This window comes from Canis lupus, chromosome 32 (assembly GCF_048164855.1).
Source record: "Canis lupus baileyi chromosome 32, mCanLup2.hap1, whole genome shotgun sequence".
NCBI classification, from domain to species: domain Eukaryota; kingdom Metazoa; phylum Chordata; class Mammalia; order Carnivora; family Canidae; genus Canis; species Canis lupus.
Window position 1 is genome coordinate 16,188,247 of NC_132869.1, and position 22,718 is coordinate 16,210,964.

General features: G+C 36.6%; 2 long non-coding RNA genes across 3 annotated transcripts in view; one reads left to right on the top strand and one right to left on the bottom strand.

Moving 5' to 3' along the window:
* LOC140622638 (uncharacterized) overlaps positions 1 to 22,718 on the top strand; it is a 55,553-nt gene that overhangs the window by 12,356 nt on the left and 20,479 nt on the right. The gene's annotated exons all lie outside the window — the stretch shown is intronic.
* The window catches only part of LOC140622639 (uncharacterized), a 69,068-nt gene continuing 56,150 nt past the window's right edge, over positions 9,801 to 22,718 (bottom strand). Inside the window, exon 4 of one of the 2 annotated variants that reach the window (XR_012022334.1) lies at positions 9,801 to 10,022. This is a non-coding gene — a long non-coding RNA (uncharacterized lncRNA). Of the gene's footprint in view, positions 10,026 to 22,718 lie in introns of both variants that reach the window. The other variant, XR_012022335.1, reaches the window with a different exon arrangement.

Genomic DNA, 22,718 nt, shown 5'->3' on the forward strand with positions numbered 1-22,718 from the left:
TTGTTTCGTGAGTTGTTTAGAGATTTTTCTTACATGTATACTTATTGACTGAACCACTGATTAATATTTCATGTATCTATCTATATATTGGACTGAAACATGTAGATGGATCATTATAAGATCATTATAAGCCTATGCAATCTAATTTCAGATGGTGTTGCATTATGAAAACAGACTGGCTTCCAAAATGAATATAAAAGTAACCCAAATATTTTCTTTAAATCCTCAAGACTAGGAGATTCTCCAAACAAATAGTTCAAAAAAATATTTCTTAACATATTTTGTTTTTCTCCAGTTCTTTATCTTCATAAAACTTTCTGGAGACTCTCCCTCCCCCAAATGCAGAAGGCCCTATAATCCCTTACTTCCTTTTTTTCCCTTAATTTTCCCTTCTTTCCTGTTTTATACATATTTTTCCTGACTTTCTCAACTGCCTAGTTTATCTCATGTCTTCAGTATTTTCTTACCCTTATTCTCATACTCTGTCCTTTTTCAGTTCTTAGGTAAAGAGTATAAAAGGCAGGGAGGCGAACAGTGAATGTTCATCTTATAGCCACATTCATCTCTAACTGATGATTTTTTGCAAATAACTATGAAAGGGCAGGAATAATTCAAGGAAGTCATAGTAGGAAATGTAAAAAGAGTTCCTCAGCTCCTCACCTGAGTCTGAGAGAGACACAGGAGAAATAAAAGAATATACTTCTAAGTAGCAACCCCTTCTCATCTCCCATATTCAGTACATCAAAATGCAGGGGGTCATACATCTTTGGAGCATCAAGCTGGCCATACTGCTCATTATTTCTACTAAATATCAGAAAACTATGGGACCTTCATGAGTTAATTTCAAAATAATGGAATATTTAAGTGCTTACTTTTAAGTAATAATTGCCCTTAAAGAGCCCATTCTAAGACAAATTATTTTTGAGCTTGAGAACTCTAGATAGGCAATATAATCATTCGTTAGATTTATTTAAATTCCACTTCTTGAGAGCATGTTGAGTTGGACAGTTTCGCATTAAGTTTATCCTTAGACAGCCTGGGTGTCCACTAATGGGTATATATTATTGAATTATCTGCATTGATATTCCAACTATTTAGCCCTTATTTGGCTACTAACATTAAACAATGAAGGCTATCTGTCCATACAAAATATCTCTGGGGAGAGAGCTAAATGCATTGTTTTGGTGGCTTATTACATCAGAGCTGGCAACTCTGACTAATCTTGCCATTATATTGTTAATTTTATCTCTGCATTCAAGTAGAAAGAGGAGGAATGGAAAAAAAATGTTATGTCAAGAATTTCGTCCTTTTTATTAAGAATGCATAAGGAAAACTCTCCCTGAACATTACCCCGCTTCCACCTCAGTAGATCACTGAATAGATTTGGATCCCATGGTCATCCATAACTGTAACAGAGCCTAGAAAGGAGGAGAAGGGGATTCATTCATAAGCCATTGTCTGAGGCTGTGAATATTGCTTCTCTGAACTGCTTGGTTGTTTCTCTAAAGGAAAATAGGGGAATGGCTCTGGAGGAGACAACCCCTACTGGATCTGCTACATCTCTCATGGAAGTAGAGAATCATCTTTGAAAGATGTTTACTTAGGAAAAAAAAAAGGGTGCTATTAAGTTCTTGTAGAGATTTACTAGTAAGTGTTGACCAAATAGTCTCCTCAATGTATAGGAGCAGGAGGAGAAAGAGGAAAGGGACAAGAAAGCAGGAGTATCTATGGAGAAGTAGTGCCACTGGGACTCTGGTGGGTCCAGAGTTCAAATTTATATTTATCTGTAGAATTCATCATCCATTCTACTTTATATTCCAGTACTGTGGAATTATTCATCCATTCTACCTTGCTGATTCTAAGTATTAAATTTTAATCTGAGTCCCTTAGCACTGGCATCACTGAGGATTATAGAGTGACTACTGGTATATCCCCCCCATTTTTTTTATAAATTTATTTTTATTGGTGTTCAATTTGCCAACATATAGAATAACACCCAGTGCTCATCCCATCAGTGTCCACCTCAGTACCCGTCACCCAGTCACCTCCACCCCCCGTCCTCCTCCCCTTCCACCACCCCTAGTTCGTTTCCCAGAGTTAGGAGTCTTTATGTTCTGTCTCCCTTTCTGATATTTCCCACACATTTCTTCTCCCTTCCCTTATATTCCCTTTCACTATTATTTATATTCCCCAAATGAATGAGAACATACAATGTTTGTCCTTCTCCGATTGACTTACTTCACTCAGCATAATACCCTCCAGTTCCATCCACGTCGAAGCAAATGGTGGGTATTTGTCGTTTCTAATGGCTGAGGAATATTCCATTGTATACATAGACAACATCTTCTTTATCCATTCATCTTTCGATGGACACCGAGGCTCCTTCCACAGCTTGGCTATTGTGGACATTGCTGCTATAAACATCAGGGTGCAGGTGTCCCGGTGTTTCACTGCATCTGTATCTTTGGGGTAAATCCCCAGCAGTGCAATTGCTGGGTCATAGGGCAGATCTATTTTTAACTCTTTGAGGAACCTCCACACAGTTTTCCAGAGTGGCTGCACCAGTTCACATTCCCACCAACAGTGCAAGAGGGTTCCCCTTTCTCCACATCCTCTCCAACATTTGTGGTTTCCTGCCTTGTTAATGTTCCCCATTCTCACTCGTGTGAGGTGGTATCTCATTGTGGTTTTGATTTGTATTTCCCTGATGGCAAGTGATGCGGAGCATTTTCTCATGTGCATGTTGGCCATGTCTATGTCTTCCTCTGTGAGATTTCTCTTCATGTCTTTTGCCCATTTCATGATTGGATTGTTTGTTTCTTTGCCTTTTTTTTTTCAGTTTTGTAAAGATAAATATAAGACTGAAATTATAATTCTCTAAGAATTTGGAAAATACAGTGGGGATGTGGAACAAAATGACATGGGACATTTGAACGTGGGAAAATTTTCTCTCTTGGGAGAAGTAGATTTTCTGGAATGCTGAAAAACTAGAGGTAGAGATGTAGTCAGAAATATTTGGACACTGAATATACTTTTACACCTCAGCTGTAGATATGGCCTCATTGTCTTTGAGTTTGTTGGCAAGAGCCCAATGTTTAAAAACATTCAGGTTTCAGTGAATAAATTTAGTGTAATCTCTTCTAGATGGAGATGTAAGCCTCAAGTATAAAAGACATTGGTGTAGCAAGAATAGTTTCACGTCTGGTAAGACCCTACGTTGTGTGTGGACAATGCCACTCAGCCTTGCTCCCCCAGTGGGGCTCTGTAGTGGGAGAAAAATCTACTAAAATGCGTGGTTTTTGTTCCAGCCCCATGTGTCACCTCACTTCCATTAATATATTTTACCTGTGAGGAATTAAATGGTGAAGTAAATCTAACCATATAAGAAATCTCATGTGTGTAGTTCTCTCCTACTTGCAAGCCTCCAGGAACATAGGTTGCACAAGTGAGACCAATGACATGGTAGACTGTGTTGTCCTGTCTTCTCTTCTCAGGGCTAGGTTTTCTGGTCACGCTATTACACAGTTGTTTGGGAGTAGGACCACACTAATAAGGAACAAGGCATACTACTGGGAGGATTCCAGAAAACATCTTATTGACTAAAATAATTGATTATGTTAGTCTCAAGGAGTATATGAAATGAGTTCTGAGGAAAGAGAAAGAGTAAGAAAACTTGGGAGACGCTTGCAGTGCTGATAGCTTATTTCCTCAAAATCACCCACCAAAATCCTAATAAGAATGGATATGCCTATTCACCTTCTTGGAATGTTAGGGCAAAAAAATTCTGTTTGGGAAACACTGAACCAAGCTTGTGCTTGCAAAAATATAATCCCAAACTCCAAAAGGCAGACTTGTGTAGACAAGCCGGGGTGCCTTCTGGAATCGTAGGCTGCAGGGTGGGTGGGTGATATATGGCAACAATGGTTCTAAATCTCAGCAACCTTGTCCTTCCAGTGTGGTTTCTTACTGCTAATAAAGGAGCAGCCTGTCTCCACCTGAAGGATTTTACCACCTATTTAGCTGTGAATTTGGAGCAGAAATAACTTAGGAAGAATCTAAGAAATGTGGGCTTTAACCAAGGGATGCCAAAAGCCTGTGGGAATAACATAAGATCAGGAGCCTAACCAAGCAGAAAGCAACAATCTTTATTATAAAGCAAAGAGCAACTGAAAATTGAAAGGCATGAGCTATATCAACCAGTTATAGATACAGCAGGAAAGGAAACCACACAGAAGGATGCCATGTGGAAAATGTTCTGTGAGCTTCTTAAGGAAACATAGAGCAGAGAGCATGGTGCAGAACTAACATCCTACAGGCTAATTCTTGCTGTCAGGTTACGATGCCTTGATTTGCAGTGATTGTCAAAGACATGAAAGTCACTGGAGTTCATCCCCACTCCCGCACTTCAAATACATCTATCCTAGTAACTTCACTGACAGCAAATAAGGCAACATTTCCTGCCATGCTCTGAATCTGCTGCACTGGGAGAAAGCTCTGCCACCCAGCCACTGAGCATCTGAAGCTTTGCCATTGAATATGGTAGCTTATCGGATGTCCTTTGCTGCTGCTTCTTCTGTGACAGAATTATGTTTAAGCACAAGCAAGCATTGTATAGCTGGGGAAGGATGGGGGCCCTAAGGAAAGCCTTTAATTACCTCATAATTTTGCATGTGGCCAGTATTGTAGTCGTGGGGTAAGAGCTTATTTGGCTGCAGTGAAACATTTTATCTTAGTGACAGGATAAAATACATAAAACAAAAACTCTATACACATCAGACAAGTAGCTGTGATTTCCTAAAGAAATGGCATCTTTAATGGACTGAAAGTATGTCTCCTCTCACCCTCAAATTCATATGTTGAAGTCTACTCCCCAAAGTGATGTAGCAGGAGGGGGTCCTTTGGGAAGTGGCTAGGCTTAGATAAGGTCATGAAGGTAATGCCCTCATGATTAGTGTCCATACAAGAGTCACCAGGGAACTTGCTCTCTCTTTGTGTTCTCCATGTTATGAGGTTATAGGAGAAACTGGAAGTCTGCAACCCACAAGAGGGTTCTCACCAAAACCTGACCCTGTCAGCATTCTGATCTCTGGTTTGCTAAGTCCAGAATTGTGAGAAATAAATTTCTGTTGTTTATAAGCCACCCAGTCTGTTGTATTTTCATTATAGTGGTCTGAACTAAGACAATATCTGAAAACAAACCGTCCGAAATATAACCATCAAGTTTGTGTGTCACTTTGGGTCTTCAAATAGGGAGATGAAAACTAAAAAGCGTTCTTAGACAGGCAGTTGGACTCTTTTTACTCACTCACACTTCTGACATCTTTTCCAGCACTCCTTCACCAATTCTCTGACACCAACTAGGTGTTCTATAATTCAACTCAGCTCTGTCACTAACTACCCAGACTTAGCTTAGACCCTACCAGTTAAGGGTTCAGTTCCACAAGACTACCTCCTCTGAGATGCCACTCACAAATGGGATGCCCAGGATACCCACACTTCCGTCTGGTCTATTGCACAATTCAGGGTTTCTCCAACCCTTCCCCCATGCTGTCTCAGCTTCAATAATTTCCTAGAATGTCTCACAGAACTCAGCAAAACACGTTACTTACGTTCATTGGTTTCTTATAAAAGATACAACTCAGGAATAGCCACATGGAAGAGGTACATAGGGTGAGGAATGGGGGAGGGGACACAGCTTCCATGGTCTCTCTAGGCACATCACCTGCCCAGCACATCAATGTGTTCACCAACCCAGAAGCTCTCTACACATCATTGCTCAGAGTTTTTATGGAGGTTTCATTTTATATGCAAGATTGATTATATCATTCGCCACTGGTGATTAACTCAATATGCACCGTGTGACCCAACTATGGTCAGACCAAGTCTCAGTAACATGGGGTACCAGGTGCAGCTTTGCAGGTGGGCAGAAGTCTAGTTCTCCTTAGGTGCTGTTCTGTGAAGTGTCTGCTGACTGATAAAAATTATCTTACCAATTGAAATGTTATTAAAAACCCAAATACATAAAACAAACTCAGATATTTTTAAACATTTTATTTTGAAATAATTTTAGATTCACAGGAATTTTTCAAAAATAGTGCAGAGAGCATCTCACATAACTCTAAGATAACCTCAAATATCAAAACTGGGAAATTGGCATGAGTATAATCTATAGGACTTATTTATTATTAAGGTTTAGTGAAACCTTGTAAATACTGGCTTGAATAACAGAAAAGGTCTCAAACACTACTGGTTTCTTAGTTTTGAAATGCTTTGATGCCTATCCCGATACTCTCCTATACTATTCCTTAGTTAATAACCAACTGAAGGGAAAATGTTCTTGGAACAAGGTTCTTTATTTATAATAATGGATATAGATTCATGTTTCAAAGAATATTATTGATAATTTTGTGTTTGTAGGCTAATACCTCATATAATTTGATTAGATAACCAGCTTTTTTTTTTAAATTTATGATCTGACAGATTTCCTAGAATTAGAAAACATCCCAGTCTTCCCTTCTAGTGTTTTATGTGAGTGCCTGCATCATTAGTACTATCTTCAACCAGCCAGTGACTTTTACGGAATCCCAGAGGGGAGTTCTCAGGAGTGCTGCTGTGTGCAGTATACTATACCGGGTGCTCAGCCATGGACCAGAACTGTCATGACAAATACTTTCCTCCACATTGTTCAATTTCCTCTCATTATAAATACCTGGAGGGCTGCTTTTATCTCAGGCTTTTACAAAACATTTTTAAAAAGTGTTAACATGAATTAATCCCTCAAACTATGGTATATATTTAGTATGCATAATTTTTATATAAAGTCAACCTAAGCATAAATATATTCAGCAAGTTACAGGGACCATGCAGATAGCTAGCTCTACTGTGGGAGATAGAGCCTTAAAAATGTCATAATAAATACTCCTTAGGTATTTGCTATGTGCCATACATTACCACGTTTAGTCTTCCTGGCCTATCTATGGGTAGATATTATAAATTTTCTTTTATAAATGAGGAAATAGAGGCTTTAGGAGAGTAAATTGTCCTACATCACAGAGCTAATAAATGGAAGATCCAAGATTTTAACTTAAGTTGAATTTTTAAGAAGTCAATGCTTTTAACCAATATTAATAAATTCCCACAGGATATTGGGGAACCCCTTATTCTGGAGGGGCTAGATAGTCTCCCTGAGGCCCAAATAGGTTCCTGCTTATCAGGGGATGTCTGAGAGCACATATTGATCGAGTGCATGTACTCTTCTGAGTGTGTCTCAAAGTCTCAAATTCTCTTCTTACAAAAACTATTCAAAAATACGATTTTAATTTCTTTTTTTTAAAAGATTTATTTATTTATGAAAGACATAGAGAGAGAGAGAGAGGCAGAGACACAGGAGGACGGAGAAGCAGGCTCCATGCTTGGAGCCCGACCTGGGACTCGATCCCGGGACTCCAGGATCGCGCCCTGGGCCAAAGGCAGGAGCTAAACCGCTGAGCCACCCAGGGATCCCCCGATTTTAATTTCAGAATCTTCTCCCCCGACTACTACTAACTCACCTATATTTCTTAGGCTTTTCCTAAATGCTACTGCACATAACAAAGGATTTTAGAAAATATTATTTCTTTCATGTTTTTTTCAAACTGTACTGCCCACTGCAAACATTACTGAGTCATCATAGAAAGATATTTGATTTTTGTCACCAGTTACTATCACAGAGCTCCTAAAATCCTTAGGACTTCCTAAGTGATAAGGAAGATAGGAGCATTTTTTGTTCTGTTGTGATTCTTGGCAGTGCTAGATAGCTTCAGGATGGGGACTGGTCACCAACAAGACCAAGCCTTGACTAGAAGTTTGGAACTTGGGATGCCTGGGTGGTTCAGCGGTTAAGTGTCTGCCTTCAGCTCAGGGTGTGATCCTGGAGTCCAGGGATCGAGTCCCGTATCGGGCTCCCTGCGTGGAACCTGCCTCTCCCATTGCCTGTGTCTCTGCCTCTCTCTCTCTCTCTCTCTCTCTCTGTCTCTCATGAATAAATAAATAATTTTTATTTTTTTAAAGAAGAAGAAGTTTAGAACTCTCAGCCCTTTGTCCCAATCTGTGGAGAAGGAGAGAAGACTGGGAAAGTTAACCAGCAGTAGCTAGTGATTTAGTCAATCTTGCATATAAAATGAAACCTCCATAAAAACTCTAAGCAATGATGTGTAGAGAGCTTCTGGGTTGGTGAACACATTGATGTGCTGGGCAGGTGATGTGCCTAGAGAGACCATGGAAGCTGTGTCCCCTCCCCCATTCCTCACCCTATGTACCTCTTCCATGTGGCTATTCCTGAGTTGTATCTTTTATAAGAAACCAATGAATGTAAGTAACGTGTTTTGCTGAGTTCTGTGAGACATTCTAGGAAATTATTGAAGCTGAGACAGCATGGGGGAAGGGTTGGAGAAACCCTGAATTGTGCAATAGACCAGACGGAAGTGTGGGTATCCTGGGCATCCCATTTGTGAGTGGCATCTCAGAGGAGGTAGTCTTGTGGAACTGAACCCTTAACTGGTAGGGTCTAAGCTAAGTCTGGGTAGTTAGTGACAGAGCTGAGTTGAATTATAGAACACCTAGTTGGTGTCAGAGAATTGGTGAAGGAGTGCTGGAAAAGATGTCAGAAGTGTGAGTGAGTAAAAAGAGTCCAACTGCCTATCTAGGAATGCTTTTGGTTTTTATCTTCATAGGACATATCATCTATTTGAAGTTCTATAGACATCATCTATTTGAAGTACTGTAGATATTAAGTAGGCTGAAAGGAAGACCTGCCCCTGTACTAAAAGGTGCTCTTCTTTCTGGTTTTCCATTGTTCTAGCTACAGCAGCTTGGGGTAAGAGGTGGATGTTTTACTCTTTCATATTCATTCACTGTTCCATAGGGTTGACCTAGATTTTGTGCTGCCTAAATCTCATACAATTTGATGACTGCTCCTTAAGAAATGTAATACAAAAACATCTTACATTTGAACAACATGAACACATTGGCAAGGCTCCTCCTTTGTCTTAGAAAGAGGCCCATGTAAAGGTGGAGCTCAGAAGCTTAAACTTCAATAGCTTCATGGTGTAAACAACATTAACTTCTTTTGGGTAATGCTGATCTTCTGACATGACAGAGCAAAGAGAACATGGAAGAGGCATAACATTGATTTCAGAACCTAAGAATTCCCTAGAGTAGTGGGAGGGAGAGGTCAAAGCAAAGGGAATAGAAAGCCCCTGAGGCAATACCCAGGCTCTAGCAATGTCCCTGGCACTCAGTCGGCAATGTGATAAATGCTATTGTCTGCATAAATGAGCACAGACAATTTCCTTGATGGGTCTCACAGTAGATTCATTTGACTGAATAATTAATTAATTCTGCATCAGTGAATTATACAGTTTTTAAATTAAATCTTTTTTATAAAAGTCCATATTTGTCTATTTTAAACATGAGGCTAAGACTTTGACTCTGTGATCATTCTCTATATCCCCTATATCCAAGATGTCAGATTGGTGTCCTTGCCACTTCGGAACAATCAAGTCCATAATAGAGATCTGCAAATCCACATCCAAATATGATCAAACATGTCTGATATATAGAAGGACATGGTGAGCTATGAAGTACCTCTGTCCCACAAAATAATGCACTCCCAGAAAAAGTGGATTATGTCTGAGGTTTAAGATATTGTGGTGTCCAATTTATTCACAATATGTTTTCAAGGCAAAAATCCAAGGTTGTGTAAGAGGAGGGATAAAAAAGAGGAGGGATAAAAACAGCATTTGAAACTCAACAAGCTCCAGATCATTTTAATCAAAATTATTTCCAGTCACTGTCACTTTTGAGCAGCCTTTTCTGCCATGAGGCATCAGGCCAATGCAGTCAGGTTCCTGACAGTTCTCTTCATCAATCCAGGAAATATATAGTAGGCCATTTGCACCATCTGCTGCCCAGGTGCCAGTCATTGGAAGGCAGATAGGAACCCGGGAAAGCATGTTGAATGCCATTTGGAAAAAACCTGAAACCTGCTTTTGGTGGGGGGGGGACAACAAAACAAAATTGGGAGCATATTGAGCGTGAGAAAAACAGAGACTCCATAAAAAGAGCACTAAGAAAGCAAAAATAGATGTTAAACCTCTAACAAATCAAATCAAAAGAAATTCTTCTACTGCCTTTTAGCCAATTTGATATGATTTCTGCTTTTGGAAATCATAAGAAATATAATATTCCCCAGGCATTTTGTAGTGGTTGATATTATACTCTTTATGTGTATAAATATCTCCTTATAATAATATTTGTGTACCCCTCTTTTTTTAGAATGGGAACATAAGGGAAGAAGTCCCTGCTACAGAATATCCTAATCCTGACCTCATCTCAGGCTGTAACAAATCTTCACTGCAGTTGTTCTTCTGAAATAATTATGGTCTTTATTTAGAGACTATTTGAAGTGTGATTTTTACACAGTTGGTGTTAGAAATGCTGGCCGCCTTGGTTTCCAGCGATGTGGCCATTTCATCTGCCACAAAATGAGATTGTCTTACTTTTTAGGAATACAATACAGTTGTCTGAGAAGTTTTCAGACATGGCAGACCTCTGATGGAATTGTGCCAGATTATATGGAAGAGTCACAGTATTGTCTGTCTTTGTGTACTGTTCAAGTATCCACGTAATTAATGCAGTCGAAGGAGTTAGTAACACTCATCATATCTTCAGCACTGGAATAAGACTAGAGTGTGTGGTTAGTAAAATTTTCCCTTAGCATCATTTCATCTTTTTAGGGCTGCTTCTGCTTTTAATGGGACTCATTCCTCTCTCACCTCTACTTACATTTACCTTCCCATAGAAGTTGTTTATCTATTGGTTTGTTCCAAGGAAATCTTACTTGGGGCGTAAGAGAGATCATAGAGATCTAGGCTATGTTTCTCAAACTTGAGTCATATATATCATCTTTTTTTTCTTTACATCTTTTATTTATTTATTTATTTATTTATTTATTTATTTGAGAGAGAGAACCAAAGAGGGAGAGAGCCCATGAGCCGGGGGAGAAATAAATTCTTAGAAACATTTTTTCTTTAAAAGTAATTAATAATAGTGTATTGTGGAAAACCTATTATAAGTAACCACCATTGGAATTGGAGTTGTTGCTTTGAATATATATATATATTTTTTTCCCAAATGGCATATAACATGTGTATAATTCTAGGGTTATTTTTAAAAAATGAAAAAGAGCTTTAAATACACTAGAATCCTGTGAATCCATTTAATATGTTGACAAGCCTATCTGATATCCCCGATGTTGGCATGTCTTGATGTCAAAATGACCATTATCCTACATCCACCACTGTATAATATATAGTCACCACAGAGCTTATAATAGTTATAAGCATACCAAATTCAAAAAGACTTGAGCCATAGCACTGAGGAAAATATTCACAATATGAGAATCAATTTGACTTTAGCAAAACAGATTTTCACATTAAATTAATGTTGTTAATTTGACTTTTATTGGTTTTGTAGTTCCTTTGTATTTAATGTGTAAATTTGTCTTTGTTGTATTCATGGATAACAACCATAAGCAGATGGAGCTTATACCTAGCTTTATGTTTAGAAATACTTATGTAACTTCATAATAAAAATAACTTCAGCTCATCTTCAAGATCCAGAACTACTTTTTTATTCTTTAAAAGATAATGGGGCACCTGGTGGGTCAGTCAGTTGAGCAACTGCCTTTGGCTCAGTTCATGATCCCAGGACCCTGTTTATGTTTATGTTTTTATGTTTATGTTTTCTTTTACCTAAAAAAGTTCTACATACATTTAATTATTAAAACAGAATGTAACAGATGCCAAAGCTAAGACCTGTTATAAACATCTGCATTTTTTTGCAACTCTGTAGTAAATCTTGCTCACTGCATAATTTATTCCAACCTTTTTTGTCAAACTTTCAGCAATATTTCTGAGTCTTCCGAACATCTTTGCAAATAGAAGAACACATTTTAGTTTATTTCCATATTGCTTTTCATAAAATATTATTTCAACCATTTTTACTATATCAGGAAGAACATGTGGTTGCCCAATGGTACACAGCTTTTCCTTTTTGATTTTTTTTTTTTTTTGCTGCTAAGCAGGAAACCTTAAAATCAACTTCTAAATATTTATATATCAACATGGATGGAATTGGAGGGCATTATGCTGAGTAAAATAAGACAAGCATTTCAGAGAAGGACAAGCATTTTATGGTCTCATTCATTTGGGGAATATAAAAAATAGTGAAAGGGAGTAAAGGGGAAAGGAGAGAAAATGAGTGAAAATATCAGTGAGGGTGACAAAACATGAGAGACACCTAACTCTGGGAAACAAACAAGAGGTGGGCAGAGGGTTGGGGTGACTGGGTGATGGGTCCTGATGGGGCACTTGGTGGGATGAGCACTGGGTGTTATGCTATATATTGCCAAATTGAACTCCAATAAAAAAAAATAATAAATTATCATGAAGTTTAAAATTTTTTTAACTTTGAAATAATTATACACTCACTAAATATAAATTATAGACTCCTAAATTATAGAAATTTTGAAAAATAGTCTAGAGGTCCCATGTAACTTTCACTCAGCTTCTCTCATGGTAACATCTTATATAACTCTATTATAACATCACATATCAAAACTGGGACATTGGCATTAGTACAATATGCAGGCCTTATTCATTATGAAAGTCGAGTGAAATTTTGCACAGATGAGCCCGCATATATAATGACCTGAAACATTACTGAACAAATAATTGAGGAGTGTGTCATGATCTGGCTGCTTAGTTTGTGAATGTTTTCCTGCCTATCATGATGCCTTCATAGTATCCAATACCTAATCAACTGGGGGAAAAATCTGTATTTGAGGCAAGGTTCTTTATTATAATGGATATTAATCATATTTCAAACAGTTTTATTAATAATTTTTGTTTCTAGACTGAAATTTTGTGTAATCTGATTAGAACACTTTTAAAAGTTTGATATGTGCATGACAGTCTTCCTAGACTTAGAAAATGTGTGTGGCACCTGGGTGGCTCAGAGGGGTAAGCATCCAACTCTTGATTTCAACTGGGGTCATGATCTCAGGGTCCTGGGAACAGTCCTGCATAGGTCTCTGCATTCAGTGGGGACTCTCCTTGAGATTTTCTCCCTCTCCCTCTCTCTATGTTCCTCCCACTGCCCCTCCTCCAGTTGCACTCTCTTTCTCTCTAAAATAAATAAATAAAGCCTCAAAAAAAAAAAAAAAAGAAAGAAAGAACATGTGTCAGTTCCCTCCTTTTATTGTTTTATACTAGTGCATGCACGAGTGTATTAACTTTTATTTGGAGTATTTAATTAAAATTAGATATTTTGGGCACCTGGGTGGCTGCTAAGCATAGGTCATGATCCAGGGTCCTGGGATTGAGCCCCACTTCGGGCTCACTGCTTGGTGGGGAACCTGCTTCTCCCTTTCCCTACTTGTGCTCTCTCTCTGTCAAATAAATAAATAAAATCTTAAAAAAATTAAAAATAAGGGATTTGTGCAGTAAATCTACTTAAGTAGGTAAATGTATGTTACATGAATTGCTTAATATAAAAGAATGATTAAGAGTCCAATTATTTCTCTCCCTCTACCTTTATGTTGAGGAACTCTCTCTTCCTTCAGGATCACCTCATATATTTCAGGTGACACCTAACCTATGACCTTCTTGTAATAGACTTTAAAAAATAGGACTTGAAGTTAAATACTCAATAGATCATCCTGTGTCCCTACTGGAGGTTATGAATTACAGTTCTAAGTACTGATCCACAAGACACAAAGTCTTCATCTATTTATTCCCTTCACATCTAGCCTCGTTACCTCATATTCACAGGCTCACAATTCCAAACTGCTATTAACTCATCACATACATCTTGTTATTTCATAGCTCCTCTCCTTTATAAATATGTTTCTATACATTTGGAGCTCTCTTCCTTTCTTTACTAAAGAACTTCTTTTCTTTCTCTGAAAACCCAGCTCAAATGTCCCTTCTTCCAAAAAGCTTTCTCTTTTCCTTTCTCTGTATTACATGTTTGTTCCGTGTGAATCCACTGGTGTACTGATCTCACCAGGCTGCAGTTTGTTTCATTACATCTCTACTCAGTAGAGAATAGGAGCTGTCTTATTTTTTCTCTATCATTGTTTAGTATTTTGGATCAAATTGATATTAGACCTGATCTTTTCCCCAAAACAATGGTTTGTCTTCATAGAATCCTGACCACTTGAACCACATGGAACCCAACAGAAAAAGTAAAATGAAGGTGTGGATCAGAGTATTTGCTATTACTATTTTTAACCACAAGGATTTTCAAAACTGATGCAACCAGAGAAATTTTAACCTGTAAATGAAATAAATTTTTCTAGGATGAGTTCAGTTATATTACTATTATGAAAGGATTATGAGAATAATAAACATCATTTCCTCATAACATTCCAGCTTATTGTCTCCATTGTGAACTAAACGGCCTATTATTTTCTTACTCATAAGGGTATAATGAATAGCTCCTAGGCATTTTGTGACCCTGACTCTATAATCCCCTAGAGATCCTACGCTGTAGTGCAGCCTCCAGGACTGTAGAGCACATTATATGGGGGAGAGAAGAGGGAAGAGTCTCAAATTAGACTTTAAAAACCAGACTTAATGCTTCCATGTCCTTTGTGAAATGAACCAGAGGGCAAACATTTCTCATTTCTTTTCTTTCAGGAGGATGCCAAACTCTTGTTCAGCAAAAGGGGAGAAGTTGCTTTGGGGTTTCCTCTTCTCCTCTAAGATTTGTTTCATAAAGGAACTATTATAGGCTATAGCTAAAATTTCCCCATGCATATGCCTGAGTGTGCAAGATCTTTTAGTTGTAATCTTCTGCAAATGCCAAATTACCTGCCAAGTTTTATGGTTAATTGTTATGTTTGCATACTTTTAATTTATAAAATGTTTATCTTTGGTGCTCAAAGGAGAGTTATTATCTCTGACATCCCGGTGGCCAAAAGAATATAGTCAGAGGCAGTAGAGAGTTAATGTAAGAGAGGAAGTAATGGAGAATTATGGTAGATGAAGCTTTGATTCATTTATCCTCAGATAATCCATCACAGACTTGAAAAAAAAAAACAAAACGGAGGGTATTAAAACAAGGAAGACAGTTTTTTTCCTCACTTAAATGCTGGTTGTTGAACATTTTCCAGCTTATCATTGGGAATAAACTGAATTAAGATGACAAAAGATGTATTCAGTACCAAGGAGTCTATAAGAAAGATTGTCTTTCTTGTGTTATTGAACCTACTGTATATACTATTATTTACTACAGACATAATAAGTTATGTCTTTACCACACTACAAGTAGCAGCCAGGATCCTGGAAGGGAAAAATACCTCGTTATTATTTTTTTTTTAATCAGAACGTAGAGCATGGTGAATAAAAACAAAATAAAACAAAAGTGCAAATAAATAATAGTGGAGAGTACTCACTAATTTTAGCCTGAAGAAGACAGTGAAGGGATTTATTATCAGAATATGCTACACAAGCAAAAGCTAAAGAGGTCCATCACCGCTCAATTGACCTTTTTTTTTTCAATTGACCTTATAATAAATGTTAAAGGAATGTCTTTAAGCTGAAAAGAATGGGTACTAATTAGTGACAAGAACACACTGAAAGAATAAAACTCACTGGAAATGTAAATATATAATAAAGGTAGCAGATTATAAAGCTAGTATAAAGGTTAAAAGTCAAAAGTAGTAAAAATAACTATGATTACAACAATTAGTTAAAGGATAGACAAGATGAAAAGATATAAAATGTGACATCAAAAACAAAATATGGCGAGGGAGTAGTAATAATATTGAGCTTTACAATGGGATCAAATTTAAGTTTTTGTCAACTTAAAATAGACTGCTATACATATATGTAAGCCTCATACTAATCGCAAGGCAAAAACCTGTAGTAAATACACAAAAATAAAGATAAAGGAATATAAGTATAGCACTAAAGAAATTTATCAAACCAGAAAAGAAGAGAGTAAGAGAAGAAAGGGACAGAGAAGAACTATAAAAACAACCAGAAACCAATGAACGAAATAGCACTAAGTATCTACCAACAATAATTTTAGGTGTAAATTGACTAAATTCTCCAATCAAAAGACAGAGTGGCTGAACAGATTAAAAACAAACAACAAACAAATAAAAAACAAACAAGCCCCAAGCCCCATGTATGTGATGTGGACAAGAGACTCACTTTAGATGTAAGGACATACAGAGACTGAAAGTAAAGAGATGAAAAAAGATATTTTGTGCAAATCCAAACCAAAACAAAGCTGGAGTAGCTAGTATTATGTCAGACAAAACAAACTATAACAAAGATTGAAATGAGAGACAAAGAAAGGTGTTACATAATGATAAAGGAATGAGTTCAATGTGAAGATACAACATTTATAAATATTTATGCACCAAACATAGGAGCACCTAAATATACTAAGCAGATATTAACATACCTAAAGGGAGAAATACATAGCAATATAATAATATTAGGGGACTTTAATACCCTACCTACATTAATAGATAAATCACCCAGATTGAAAATCAATAAGGAAACATTGATCATTGATCTTAAATAACACATTAAATCAGATGGACTTAACAAATTATCTATAAAACATTCCATCCAGAAGTTACACAATATACACTTTTCTTAAGTGCATATGGAACACTATCCAAGATAGATTATATGTTAGGCCACAAAACAAGCCTTAATAAATTTAAGAGTAGTGAAATCATATCAAACATATTTTCTGACAACAATGTTATGAAACTAGAAATTAATTAAACGAAGACAACTGGAAAATCCACAAATATGTGGATATTAAACAATGTGTTACTAAGCAATCAATGGGTCAAAGAAGAAATCAAATAGATATAAATGATACCTTGGGGCAAATGAATAGAGAAATGGGATAAACCAAAATTTATGGGAGGCAGCACAAGCAGTACTGAGAGTGAAGTTCATAGTGATAAACACCTACTTCAACAAAAAAGAAGTCTCAAATAAGCAACCTAACTTTACACCTAAAGAAACTAGAAAAACAAAGCTCAAAGTTAGTAGCAAAAAGGAAATAACAAAGATTAGATCAGAAATAAATGAAACGGAGGTTTTAAAGTCATTAGAAAAGATCAACAAAACCAAGAAGTTGGTTCTTTGTAAGGTAAACAAAATTGACAAATCTTTAGCTAGACTCACTAAGAAAAAAAAAAGAGAGAGGACTCAAATAAATAAAATTGGAAATGAAAGAGGAGATATTACAACTGATACCACAGAAACACGATCATAAGAGACTACTATGCATAATTATATGCTAAGAAAGTGAATAACATAGAAGAAATACATAAATTCATTTTAAATATAAAATCTACCAAGACTGAATCCTGATGAAAGAGAAGATTTGTTTTTTTGTTTGTTTGTTTTAAGATTTTATTTATTTATTCATGAGACACAGAGAAAGACAGGCAGAGACACAGGCAGAGGGAGAAGCAGGCTTCATGCAGGGAGCCCAATGCAGGACTCAATCCCCGGACTTGGGACTCGATCCCAGGACTCCAGGATCACGCCCCCAGCCCAAGACAGGTGCTAAACCGCTGAGCCACATAGGTATCCTCAAAAGAGAAGATTTGAACAGATTATTACTAGTAAGAAGATTTTTTAAAATTTATTCTTTTTAGAGATTTAATTAGTAATCAAAAACTTCCCAAAAAACAAAAGCTCAGGATCAGACTTCACTGGTGAATTCTACCAAACATTCCAAAAAAGATTAATACTAAATCTCTCAAACTGTTCAAAAAGAAAGAAACAAACAAACAAAACAGAAGAAGCCGGAACTGTTTCAAACTCATTTTATGAAGGTAGCATTACCCTGATAACAGAATCAGACAAGGACACCACAAAGAAAGAAAATTACAGGCCAATATCCCTGAGGAACACAGTTGTAAAAATCGTCAACAAAATGTTAGCAAACTGAATTCAATAATACATTAAAAGGATCATACACCATGATCAAATGAGATTTATTCCAGGGATGAAAGTATAGCTCAACATTTATAAATCAGACAGTGTAATAAACCACCTTAACAAAATGAAAGATAAGAATCATATGATCAATTAATAGATATAGAAAAAGCATTTGACAAAATGTAATATCCATTTCTGATTTTTAAAAAAACTCTAATAAAGTGGGTATAGATGGAATGTACATCCATGAAGTAAAGGCCATGTATGTCACTATGGTGACACTAACCTAATGGTAAAAAGTTGAAAATTTTCCTGTAAGATCAGAAATAAGACAGAGATGCCCACTCTTGCCACTTTTATTTAACATAGCACTGGAAGTAATCAGACAAGAAAATAAAGGGCATCAAAATTGAAAAGGAAGAAGTAAAACCATCCTTATTTTCAGATGACATGATACTATATATAGAAAACCCTGAGGACTCCATCAAAAAACTGTTAGACCTAATAAATGAATTCAGTAAAGTTGCAGGATATAAAATCAATACACAAAAATCCATTGCATTTCTATATACTAATCTAATTATGGACTATCAAAGAGAAATTAAGACAACAGTCACACTTATGATTGCACCATAAAAAAATAGAATACCTTGGAATAAATTTAACTAAGGAGGTATAAGACATTAATGAAAGAAATTGAAAAAGACAAAAATAAATGGAAAGATATTCTTTGCTCATGGATTAAAAGAATTAATATTATTAAAGTGTCCATACTACCCGCAGCAATCTACAGATTCAATGCAGTCCCTATCAAAACTCCCGTGGCATTTTTCACAGAGATAAAACAAACAATCCTAATATTAGCTTGGAACCATAAAAGACCCAAATAGCCAAAACATTCTTGAGAAAGAAGAACAAAGCTAGATGTATCATCCTCCCCAATTTAACTATACTACAAAGCTATAGTAATTAAAATACTATTGTGACACATAGATCAATAGAAACAAATAGAGAACTCAGAAATAAACCCATGTATATATATGGTAAGTTAATTTATGACAAAGAAGCCAAGAATATACAACAGGGAAAGGAAAATCTGTTCAACAAATGTATTGGGAAAACTGGACAGCCACATGCAAAATAATGAAACTGGACCACTATCTTACACAAATTAATACACAAAAATTAACTCCAAATAGATTAAAAACTTGAACAAAACCTACAACCATAAAATACTGGAAGAAGAACATAGGTAGTAAGTTCTTTTACATAGATCTTGGCAATGATTATTTTAACTATAACGCCAAAAGCTAAAGCAACAAAACCAAAAATAAACAAACTAAACTTTTTGTATAGCAAAGGAAACTTAACAAAATAAAAAGGCAACATGTTGAGTGGGAAAAAGTATTTGCAAATTATCTGATAAGGAGCTAATATTCAAAATGTAGAAAGAACTCTTACAATTTTATAGCAAACAAAGCAAATAATCCAATTGGCAGAAGATCTGAGTAGATTTTTCAAAGGAAGATATACAGATGACCAACAGGTACATAAAAATATGTTCTACATCATTAATCACCAGGGAAATGCAAATTGGAACCACAATGATATATCATCTTATTCCTGTTAGAATGGATATATCAATACCAATGAATACCAAGTGTTGGCAAGGATGTGAAGGAAAGGGAACCCTTGTGTACTATTGGCAGGATTGTAAATTGGTACGGCCGCTGTGGAAAACAGTTCCTCAAAAAATTAAAAATACAACTACAATATGATCCAGTAACTTACCTTTTGGGTATTTATCCAGGAAAATAAAAACACTAATTTGAAAAGATATATGCACCCCTGTGTTCACTGTGGCAGTATTTACAGTAGCCAAGATATCTATCAGTGGATAAATTAATAAAGAAATTGAGGCATTTATACACAATGGGATATTATTCAGCCATAAAAAGTATAAAATCTTGCTATTTGTAGCAACATGGATGGACCTTGATGGCATCAGACAGAGACAGACAAATACTGTGATCTCTCTTATCTATGGAATCCCTCTTTCTATACATATAACAAACATATAAATATTTATAACTGAATTATGTAATTTATAACTAAATACACATATAAATATATAAAATGCTATATATGTAAAACACTATATGCACCCCCTATGAGTATGGGTGTGTGTGTGTCTGTGTATATGTGTGTATACACATACACACGCATACTCATAGCTACAGACTGTGGTTGCCACAGAGTGGCAGTTGCCAGAAGCAGAGGGTGGAAGTTGGGAGAAAAGGGTGCACTGCTTTTGTTTAATTTAAATTTAAAAAGAGACAGAGAGAGAACTTGGAGCAGAGCAGCTGTGTAGAGAGGGGCACTTAACAGAACCTGTGACCTCTGGAGGAGGGATGCAATCAGCCTGAGGGAGCCTCTGAGACGGAGTCAGGGGAATAATCTGATGTCATAGTTTACCCTTTGAGAACCTGCTCATTCTCTCATTGTTCAAATCCTACTCTCAATCAGAGGGCAGTGGAGCCACTGATATACTTCCAACAGGTCAGACTCTGCGGATTGGCAAAGAACCCATGGATGTTGGTTTTATGTGTTTCTTTCTGCTGTGTGTGTGTGTGTGTGTGTGTGTGTGTGTGTGTGCAGCATACAAGATGCCAGGCCTACTTAGAGAATTGCTTTTGTTGATTCATTCCAAAGAGGCAAGTAGCAATAAACTGTAGATTGCCCCAGCAAAGCCCTAACTAAAAATTGCTGCTCTGGATTCAAGATCTCAAGTCATAATTTTTGCTGTTTTGTAATTCAGAGGGATAAGTGGCTATCACTGGGTGAAGTGAACACTAGATATGAATGCTTCCTTCTCCAAGGAACCACCCATCGTAAGCCGCTGATGGAAAGAATTGGTCTACCTTCCAAGTGGGCTCATCTGTGTCTATTGTCTATTTCACAGAGGCCTCTGACATGCTGGAACCAGTTTGTATGGACAAGAGCCAACTGTCTACATTGCTTCTCAGTTTCAGTTCAGTGACATCATGGTGGTAGCTTGAAATTGGGCATGTGTGAGAATTTATACTACAGAAATCAGCAAATTCTATAAACTATGCTCTTTTTTTTGGTATCATTTTGGCTTACCCTTCACAACTGTTTACATATTTTATTGCATCTATAGCAACCCAGCTGAGTTATTCTGTGTCTGTCAGAATGGAGATTTTTGTTAATTTTTTAAGTTTTTTATTCCAGTGTTGTTAACATGCAGTTTTATATTAGTTTCATGTGTACAGTGTACAGATTCAACAATCATAAGTGTACTCTTAATCTCTTTCACCCATTTTACCTATCCCCCACCCATCTCTGCTCTGGCAACCACTGGTTTGTTCTCTTTAGTTAGAAGTCTGTTTCTTGGTTTGTCTCTCTCATTTTTTTTTGTTCATTTGTTTTATTTCTTAAATTCCACATGTGAGTGAAATTATATGGCATTTGTCTTTCTTTGACTGTTTTATTTCACTTAGCATTATACTCTCCAGCTCTAGTCATGTTGCTGCAAATAGCAGGATTTCATTCCCTTTTATGGCTGTTAATATTCCATTCCATATATACACCACATCTTCTCTATACATTCATCTATTGATGGACACTTGGGCCACTTCCCTAATTTGGTTTTCGTAAATAATGCTGCAATAATCACAGGGATGCCTATATCTATTCAAATTAGTGTTTTTGAGATAAATCAGTTCACCAAAGACTGCTTCCTTGCCAATAGCAGTGGCTCTCTCCAATTCCCATAATACCCTCCCTCCCCTACAACTCAATCTCTTCATGTTAGAAGTGGTAATAGCTCCATTATGTTAGAAGTGTAACAGACCTTGGGTGCATCACCAACCCCTGTTCATTCCCTTAACCTATACTCATTCCCTTGTGGAAAAAAAAATAACCCTTTATTTAATACTCTTCAATGACCTCATTTCATTAGACCATCTATCTCTTGTCAGGACTCTGACAAATACATTATTATGATGATATTTTAAATATGGATTTTGAATGAAGACAAAATGGGGAGAGATTTCTTTTCATTACTGGCAGAACTTTCTTGCATACCCAGCCCCAAACCAAACTTCAGCACTTTGTTGACTCCCATACTTCTGGTTGGGGGAAGGTATTTCAGTTTTCCAAGGAGTAATGTCACTCCTTTTGGCCTTATCAAATTATTCTAATTTCTCATTTTCCATTTTTTTTATTGCAAAAGACACTTGGCTCATGACTTCCTTTCTCTTTTATTGCATCCTACCTCATGCCCATACTCTTTTTTTGTAGCCCTTAAATACAACAATTAATCCTCAAACCCCATTAAGTACAGCAATTTCCTCTAGGCCAGGAGTATTTCTGCGATTGCAAATAATCATGTGAGTATACTAGATTTATTAAAGTGCTTGGAAATATCACTATGGCTGTAAATGTCTCTCATATTTCCAGAATATAGAAATGCTACCAGCAAATCTGGCAGGGAACAGTCTATTACCAATCCAAACACTAGCACTTTCACATCTGTTATGTTTAAAATTTTTAAACTAATGTATTCATTCCAGAAACAGCAGAACAAAAAGATATCCAGCTAGGAGATCTATTTTCATATCAATATTTAAAATGCTTTCAATATTTACCATTTCACACTCACTAAATCTC